Raw genomic sequence first — 9,725 nt, forward strand, 5'->3', positions numbered from 1 at the left:
ATCTATGGTTCTGCGTTGATGGTGAATATCGCCGTCGGACAGCGACATTGTTAGACGCATTGAGCTGCAGCGACTACGTTTTCTAGGTCATGTTGTGAGAATGGATGAAGATGCCCCAGCCCAGAAGGCATATAAAAGCGAATCAGCTTATGGTTCACGCAGAAGGGGAAGGCCGCGAATAAGATCGAAAGATCAAATGGAAGACAACATTGCCGAATATGGTCTTTCAGGCTGGCTTATGGAACGAAAGTTCTGTCACAAGCCAGCTAAGTAACTTTCTTACTGTGGAAAATTGTGTCTCAATCGGATAACTATATGGTGCACTATTTACATAAAATCGAACCGATTTTCTCATAACGTTGTATACATCAATATTGACCTATCTGAACCGATTTCAACAAAACTTCGCATATATTAATATAAACCTATTTCAGAACGCTGTCCAAAGTTTTGTCTGAATCGGACAAATGTTGGGACTTTGCTGCACCATTTACATAACTTTGGACAAAAATATATGTGAGAGCTATATCTAAATCTGAACCGATTTCAACCAAACTTCGCATACATCAGTGATGACATAATTCAGTACGCTGTGCAAAATTCTGCCTCAATCCTTGCACCTTTTTTAGGTAAGCCAGCTTGATCCCTTTATTGTTGTTTTAAAAACAAAAACAACCAGATTTTTATTTTGGTCACATTGATAACTTTCGGGAAAGGCAGAGAAGACTATAGTTTCGGATTTCGCCACAAATCTTCATCAGTTCTTTTAGTTTTTTGCCTGGGTTAATGTCCCAGGGAGTCATGTCTCACTCCAAATTTTATGGAAAAGATTTTTTAAAAAATAAGTTTAACATTTCATGGTTATATCTTTCATCTCACCAATTCCTTTCAGAATCCTTTAAAAAACTCTTCCAAATTTCATGAATCGATTTATAACGCTTTTACGTTGTCTTTACTGAAACAACACATCGACTTAAAAGCTGTCAAATTCAAATGTACATCCTTCACACCCATCGCCCATTGAATGTATTCATTGCTGTCCTGTCCTGTTTTTTTTTTGGGTAAACGTTTTTCTGTTTTATTTAAAAGAAAAGTCAATTAGTAACAAATGTTTTAATCAAAACCAAAAAAGGGATATATAGAGAGAGAAAAAACCTAAATAAAAAAATAAACACAAAACCAGGCCAAAAGGTGAATAAGAGTTCAAATCTTATTTGTTTTTCTTCATCTTTGTATGCAAATCCTTCTCCCACACACATATACACACAACACACGCATACTTACATATGTGGTTATTTGACTCTCTCTTTGGGTCTTTATATATAGACAGTCTGTTGTTAACCATTTTGTGGGAATGGTCCATTGACAGGTCTATTTGTTGTCTACTTCCAGTGTAGCAGAGATAAATAAAACAAAACAGCAACAACAGTTCCAACTAACCAAGCAACCAACCATCCACCTACGTTGTCTGACCATTCAGTCGTTCGTTCATCCCACCAACCATCCATCCAGCCTCCCACAATCAAATACACTCTGTTGACGTTTTTCTTCTGGCAAAACATTTATCTGCTGTAGGTTGTTATTGTTGTTGTTGCTGCTGCTGTTGATATTACCATCCAGATCTTCAGTTCCAACCAACCAACCAACCCACACGCACGAACACATACACACACTGCATTACTATATATTTTTTGAGGTATTGCCACTTTGGGGTTTTAAAGTAAAAAAAAAAATTGCATAAACGACACTTTATATAACGTCAATGGTTTAGAGGGGGAGGAGAGGAAATCCAGGTACTTGCATAAATTTGCGTAAATTGTTCTATCTCTAGAGTTCAGGTGTTTCTTACATAATTCTGTATATTTTCTAATACACAGTCGAATACTTGTTGCAATGAACTTTTCAAATAGACTGAAATTGTGACACATTTTGCTCAAGGATATTTTATGAATATTTGTTCGAAGGGATATTAGAATTTTTTTAAACAATAAACATGGCTTTATAAAAATATGTTTCCAGGGACTTTATAAAATCGGGAATTTTTTAAAAATATTTTTTTAAGGAATCCATACAACCGTGGATTTAAAACTTAAAGTTTCTATACAGACATGGTGTTTAAAAAAATATTTTTCAAGGACTCTTACAAGCGTGAATTTGTAAAATGATTTTTTTAAATTCCATACAAGCGAGGACTTTAAAAAATATATATTTTTCAAGAACTCAATACAGGCGTGGATTTTTTAAAACATTTCTATCAAGGTCATTAAACAGGCGTGGATTTTTTAAAATATTTTTTTCAAGGTCCTTAAACAGGCGTGGATTTTTTAAAATATTTTTTTCAAGGTCCATAAACAGGCGTGGATTTTTTAAAATATTTTTTTCAAGGTCCTTAAACAGGCGTGGATTTTTTAAAATATTTTTTTCAAGGTCCTTAAACAGGCGTGGATTAAAAAAAAACCAGTAAGGAAAGTAGTAAAGTCGGACGGGGCCGACTATATGATACCCTTCACCACTATGGGTATATTAAACAGGACTATTAGCATGAACTTGAATGAAATAAAATATGTGATATTTATCTAAATGTGAATCTACGTAGATCTATCCATAAAGTATGTAAATCGACTTCAAACAAATATAAATAGGTCATCCGTTGGGCTATGTCTGTACTTCTACAAAACGAAACTACATAATTCTATGCTCAATTTTGTACGTTGTGCAAAATTTGATGTCAAACTGACTAACATGAGGAGTTTGATGCGCAATTTACTTGAAATCGGGCCAAATATTAAGCGATTTCAAACAAACTTGTCACAGGATACGTTATACTAATTTCAGAACGTTTTGTTCCTATTGGTTCCTTGGTGCGTCAAGTACTTAAAATCAAACTATAATAAAATGGAGCTATATCTTAATGTGGACCGATTTTCACGAAACATTGCAGACATCAATCTAGGCTCAATTCAGTACGTTATGCCAAATTTCGTGCAAATCGAAAGATATATAGGGACTTTGGGGTACCATTTACATGAAATCGGACGAAACTATATATGGGAGCTATATCTAAATCTGGACCGATTTTCACAAAACTTTACATACATCATTCTAGACTTAAGTGATTAGGCTGTACCAAATTTCGTGCAAATCGAAAGATATATAGGGACTTTGGGGCACCATTTACATGAAATCGGACGAAACTATAAGTGGGAGCTATATATAAGTGGGAGCTATATAGAAATCTGGACTGATTTTCATAAAACTTGGCAGACATCCTTCTAGGCTCAATTAAGTACGTTATGCCAAATTTCGTGCAAATCGAAAGATATATAGGGACTTTGGGGTACCATTTACATAAAATCGGACGAAACTATATATGGGAGCTATATCTAAATCTGAACCGATTTCCACGAAACTTTACATACATCATTCTAGACCTAAATGAATAGGCTGTACCAAATTTCGTGCAAATCGAAAGATATATAGGGACTTTGGGGCACCATTTACATGAAATCGGACGAAACTATATATGGGAGATATATCTAAATCAGGACCGATTTTCATGAAACTTGGCAGACATCATTCTAGGCTCAATTCAGTACGTTATGCCAAATTTCGGGGAATTCGAATGATATATAGGGACTTTGGGGCACCATTTACATGAAATCGGACGAAACTATATATGGGAGCTATATCTAAATCTGGACCGATTTTCTCTAAACTTGGCAGAAATCACTCTAGGCTTAATTCAGTACGTTATGCCAAATTTCGTGCAAATCAAAAGATATATAGGGACTTTGGGGCACCATTTACCTAAAATCGGACGAAACTATATATGGGAGCTATATCTAAATCTGGACCGATTTTCACGAAACTTGGCAGACATGATTATAGACCTAAATGATTAGCCTGTACCAAATTTCGTGCAAAAAATATATAGGGACCGTTTACATTAAATCGGTTAAATATATATATGGGAGCTATATCTAAATCTGAACCGATTTTTCCAAATTTCAATAGGGTTCCCCTTGGGCCGAATAAGTGACCTGTGCCAAATTTCATCCAATTCGGATCATAAATGCGACCTGTACTTTGTTTACAATTTAACATCCAGACAACAACCACGGATTGCATAAATCGACTTAGAAAGTGATTCTATGCATATTCTCAAAAGGAACTATCTCGATTATTTTTGCCTGTTACAAACATATGCACAAAGACATAATACCCTGTACCACAGTGTGGTGAAGGGTATAAAAATGTTCAAGGTCCTTAAACAGGCGTGCATTTTTATACCCTTCACCACACTGTGGTACAGGGTATTATGTCTTTGTGCATATGTTAGTAACAGGCAAAAATAATCGAGATAGACCCATGGTTCCTTTTGAGAATATGCATAGAATCACTTTCTAAGTGTTTTATGCATGTCCGTCCGTCAATCCGTCTGTCTGTCTATCTGTCCATGTTAAATTGTAAACAAAGTACAGGTCGCATTTATGATCCGAATTTGATGAAATTTGGCATAGGTCACTTATTCGGCCCAAGGACGAACCCTATTGAAATTGGGAAAAATCGGTTCAGATTTAGATATAGCTCCCATATATATTTAACCGATTTAATGTCAACGGTCCCAATATATCTTTCGACTTGCACGAAATTTGGTACAGGCTAATCATTTAGGCCTATAATGATGTCTGCCAAGTTTCGTGAAAATCGGTCCAGATTTAGATATAGCTCCCATATATAGTTTCGTCCGATTTCAGGTAAATGGTGCCCCAAAGTCCCTATATATCTTTGGATTTGCACGAAATTTGGCAGAGCGTAATGAATTAGGTCTAGAATGATGTATGCCAAGTTTCGAGAAAATCGGTCCAGATTTAGATATAGCTCCCATATATAGTTTCGTCCGATTTCAGGTAAATGGTGCCCCAAAGTCCCTATATATCTTTTGATTTGCACGAAATTTATCAGAGCGTAATGAATTAGGTCTAGAATAATGTATGCCAAGTTTCGAGAAAATCGGTCCAGATTTAGATATAGCTCCCATATATAGTTTCGTCCGATTTCAGGTAAATGGTGCCCCAAAGTCCCTATATATCTTTTGATTTGCACGAAATTTGGCATAACGTACTGAATTAAGCCTATAATGATGTCTGCCAAGTTTCGTGAAAATCGGTCCAGATTTAGATATAGCTCCCATATATAGTTTCGTCCGATTTCAGGTAAATGGTGCCCCAAAGTCCCTATATATCTTTTGATTTGCACGAAATTTGGCAGAGCGTAATGAATTAGGTCTAGAATGATGTATGCCAAGTTTCGAGAAAATCGGTCCAGATTTAGATATAGCTCCCATATATAGTTTCGTCCGATTTCATGTAAATGGTGCCCCAAAGTCCCTATATATCATTAGATTTCCACGAAATTTGGTACAACCTAATCATTTAGGTCTAGAATGATGTCTGCAAAGTTTCGTGAAAATTGGTCCAGATTAGATATAGCTCCCATATATATGATTTCATGTAAATGGTGCCCCAAAGTCCCTATATATCTTTCGATTTGCACGAAATTTGGCATAACGTATTGAATTGAGTCTAGAATGATGTCTGCCAAGTTTCGTGAAAATCGGTCCAGATTTAGATATAGCTCCCATATATAGTTTCGTCCGATTTCATGTAAATGGTGCCCCAAAGTCCCTATATATCATTAGATTTCCACGAAATTTGGTACAGCCTATTCATTTAGGTCTAGAATGATGTATGTAAAGTTTCGTGGAAAGACATAGATATAGCTCCCATATATAGTTTCGTCCGATTTTGTAAATGGTACCCCAAAGTCCCTATATATCTTTCGATTTGCACGAAATTTGGCATAACGTACTTAATTGAGCCTAGAAGGATGTCTGCCAAGTTTTATGAAAATCAGTCCAGATTTCTATATAGCTCCCACTTATATATAGCTCCCACTTATAGTTTCGTCCGATTTCATGTAAATGGTGCCCCAAAGTCCCTATATATCTTTCGATTTGCACGAAATTTGGTACCGCCTAATCATTTAGGTCTAGAATGATGTATGTAAAGTTTCGTGAAAATCGGTCCAGATTTAGATATAGCTCCCATATATAGTTTCGTCCGATTTCATGTAAATGGTACCCCAAAGTCCTATATATCTTTCGATTTGCACGAAATTTGGCATAACGTACTGAATTGAGCCTAGATTGATGTCTGCGTTGTTTCGTGAAAATCGGTCCACATTTAGATATAGCTCCCTTTTATTAAAGATTGATTTTAAGTACTTGACGCACCAAGGAACCAATAGGAACAAAACGTTCTGAAATTAGTATAACGTATCCTGTGACAAGTTTGTTTGAAATCGCTTAATATTTGGCCCGATATCAAGTAAATTGGGCCTCAAACTCCTCATGTTAGTCAGTTTGACATCAAATTTTGCACAACGTACAAAATTGAGCATAGAATTATATAGTATCGTTTTCTAGAAGTACAGACATAGCCCAACGGATGACCTATTTATATTTGTTTGAAGTCGATTTACATACTTTATGGATAGATCTACGTAGATTCACATTTAGATAAATATCACATGTTTTATTTCATTCAAGTTCATGCTAATAGTCCTGTTTAATATACCCATAGTGGTGAAGGGTATCATATAGTCGGCCCCGTCCGACTTTACTACTTTCCTTACTGGTTTAAAATATTTTTTTCAAGGTCCTTAAACAGGCGTGGATTTTTAAAAAAACAATTTTTCAAGGTCCTTAAACAGGCGTGGATTTTTAAAAATATTTTTTCAAGGTCCTTAAACAGGCGTGGATTTTTAAAAATATTTTTTCAAGGTCTACCTTTAGGCGTGGATTTTTAAAAATATTTTTTTCAAGGTCCTTAAGAAGGCGTGGATTTTTAAAAATATTTTTTCAAGGAACACTACTTATCCATTTTTTTCCTTGGACATCAATATAAACTAATTGCCAACCATTAGCCAATTGTAACCGACAGCCACATCAAAAACAACAACAAAAAAGATGGACATCGAAATCACACCGACTGTGACGCAAAACAAACCTCATCACTGAAATAAAAGAAAAATGAGAAAACTAGAAACGCTTGACAGCTATCACAAAACTTACTATTCTTCTTCTTCTGTTTCTTTGCAAAAGCTTATTGTAAGAACATTGGTAAATTGTTGCATTTCCTCTCTATATCAGCAGTGCTAACTCATGGTAACTCATTCTAAAACTTCGTTGGATTTTTGTAACTGAAGCTGTTAAAGTACACACGTACAGAAAGAAGTACCGGAGTTTGTGCATGGTATTGGGGTACTTGGCAAATCAACAGTGTTTCTTGACTAAAATATTTTTACAAATTCTGAGCTTTTATTGAAAAAATCGCCGCTTATTTGGAGACCCTCAAAAAATATATTTTTAAAAATCCCTGTTTATCTGGAGGACTTGAAAAAAAAATTTTAATACCCTCCACCATAGTATGGAGGGTATATTAATTTTGTTTTTCCGTAACTCATCGAAAAAATCATTTCCGACCCTATGAAGTATATATATTCTTAATCAGCGTATGACGATATAGCCATGAACGTCGATATATGACGATATAGCCATGTGCGTCTGTCTGTTGTAATCACTTTAGCCTTTAAACGAATTGAAATAGATCGCCAAAATTTAGCATAGAGTCGTCTTTTGTGTGAAGGCAGGTTAAGTTCGAAGATGGGCTTTATCGGTCCACGTTTAGGCATAGCTCCCATATAAAGGTATTTTTAGGTTCTTAAGCGCATTTTTCAACTGAATTCGCTGAAATTATGTACATTGAGTTCTTATTGGGTAGCAAATCTCTCCACTAAAAATTATAAATATTCTTGATCGGATAGCCCCCGTAAGTTCCCCCAATTTTGCGGTATTTTGGGGGTTTGACCGAATTCGCTGAAATTCGGTACTGTGAGTTCTTATTGGATAGCAAATCTCTATACTAAAAATTATAAATATAGGTTAATTTTTTCGGGTAGCCCCCATATAAGGGGGCGCGTTTTTCAACCGAATTCGCTGAAATTTGGTATTTTGTAGTCGTACATGATAAAAAATCTCCCCACTAAAAATTATTAATATTCGCCCTCTTTTTGGGGTAGTCCCCATATAACCCGCTTTTGAGTCGATTCATGCATGTCCGTCCGTCCGTCTGTCTGTCCGTCTGTTGGTGTTAAATTGTGAACAAATTACAGATCGCATTTATAATCTGATTTGGTTGAAATTTGGCACAGCTCATTTGTTTGGCCCAAAGACGAACCCTATTCAAATTGGGGATAATCGGTTCAGATTTAAATATAGCTCCCATATATATTTTCGTCCGATTTTATGTAAAAGGTGTACCAAAGTCCTTATATATCTTTTGATTTGCACGAAATTTGGTATAGCGTACTCAATTAAGTCTAGAATATTGTGTGCTGAGTTTCGTGAAAATCGGTTAAGATTTCGATATAGCTTCCGTATATAGTTTCGTCCGATTTTATATAAATGGTGCACCAAAGTCCCTATATGTCTTTCGGTTTGCACGAAATTTGGTATAGCGTACTCAATTAAGTCTAGAATATTGTGTGCTGAGTTTCGTGAAAATCGGTTAAGATTTCGATATAGCTTCCGTATATAGTTTCGTCCGATTTTAGGTAAATAGTTCACTTAAGTCCCTGGAAATCTATTGATTTGCACGAATTTTGGCATAGCGTACTGAATTAAGTTCAGAATTATGTGGCAAAGTTTCGTAAAAATCGGTTCATATTTAGATATAGCTCCGATATATAGTTTCGTCCGATTTTATGTAAATGGTGACGCGAAGTCCCTAAATAACTTTCGATTTGCACGAAATTTGGCATAGGGTACTGAATTGCGTATATAATAATGTGTGATAAGTTTCGTGAAAATCGGTTCAGATTTAGATATAGCTCCCATATACAGTTTCGTCCGATTTTAGGTAATTGGTGCACCAAAGTCCCTGGAAACCTTTTCATTTGCACGAATTTTGGCATAGCGTACTGAATTAAGTCTAGAATGATGTGGCAATGTTTCGTGAAAATCGGCGCAGATTTTGATAAAGATCCCATATATAGTTTCGACCGATTTTATGTAAATGATACATTAAAGTCCCTATTTATATTTCGATTTGCACGAAATTTGGCATAGGGTACTGAATTAGGTCAAGAATGAAAAATTGCTGAAATTTGCATTAGGTTTGTATTGAATTTTCGCTATAGTTCAACTTTTTTCGATGCAATAATGCTATATGCTGTAATATATTAAAATAGTTTTGGGTTTGGTTCAAAGGATATCGTGATTGAAAAAACTAGAATGTAAGGTTCGATAATGAACTATAAATTAACTATAGCTCACATATATTGATTATATTGACCCTTTGTGAGGGAGGTACCAGAAGGATTGGACCAATGTGTCCCATCTTCAAACTTGATCTAGGCTTGGTAAAGGAAATTGGTTGTGCAAAGTTTGGTACAAATCGGACATTCCATTCGCCTCATATTGGATTTATAAATATTGAAATTGTTTACCTTTTGTGGGGGAGGTACCAGAAGGAGTGGACCATTGGGTGTCATCTTCCTACTTGATCTAGGCTTGGTTAAGATAATAGGTTGTACAAAGTTTGGTTCAAATAGGAAAGTCCGTTCGCATGATATATACTATTATTTATACCCTTCACCACAGT

Source organism: Musca vetustissima, unplaced genomic scaffold (genome assembly GCF_032173495.1).
Source record: "Musca vetustissima isolate MV318-11 ecotype Yass unplaced genomic scaffold, APGP_CSIRO_Mvet_v1 utg4295, whole genome shotgun sequence".
Classification (NCBI taxonomy): Eukaryota; Metazoa; Arthropoda; class Insecta; order Diptera; family Muscidae; genus Musca; species Musca vetustissima.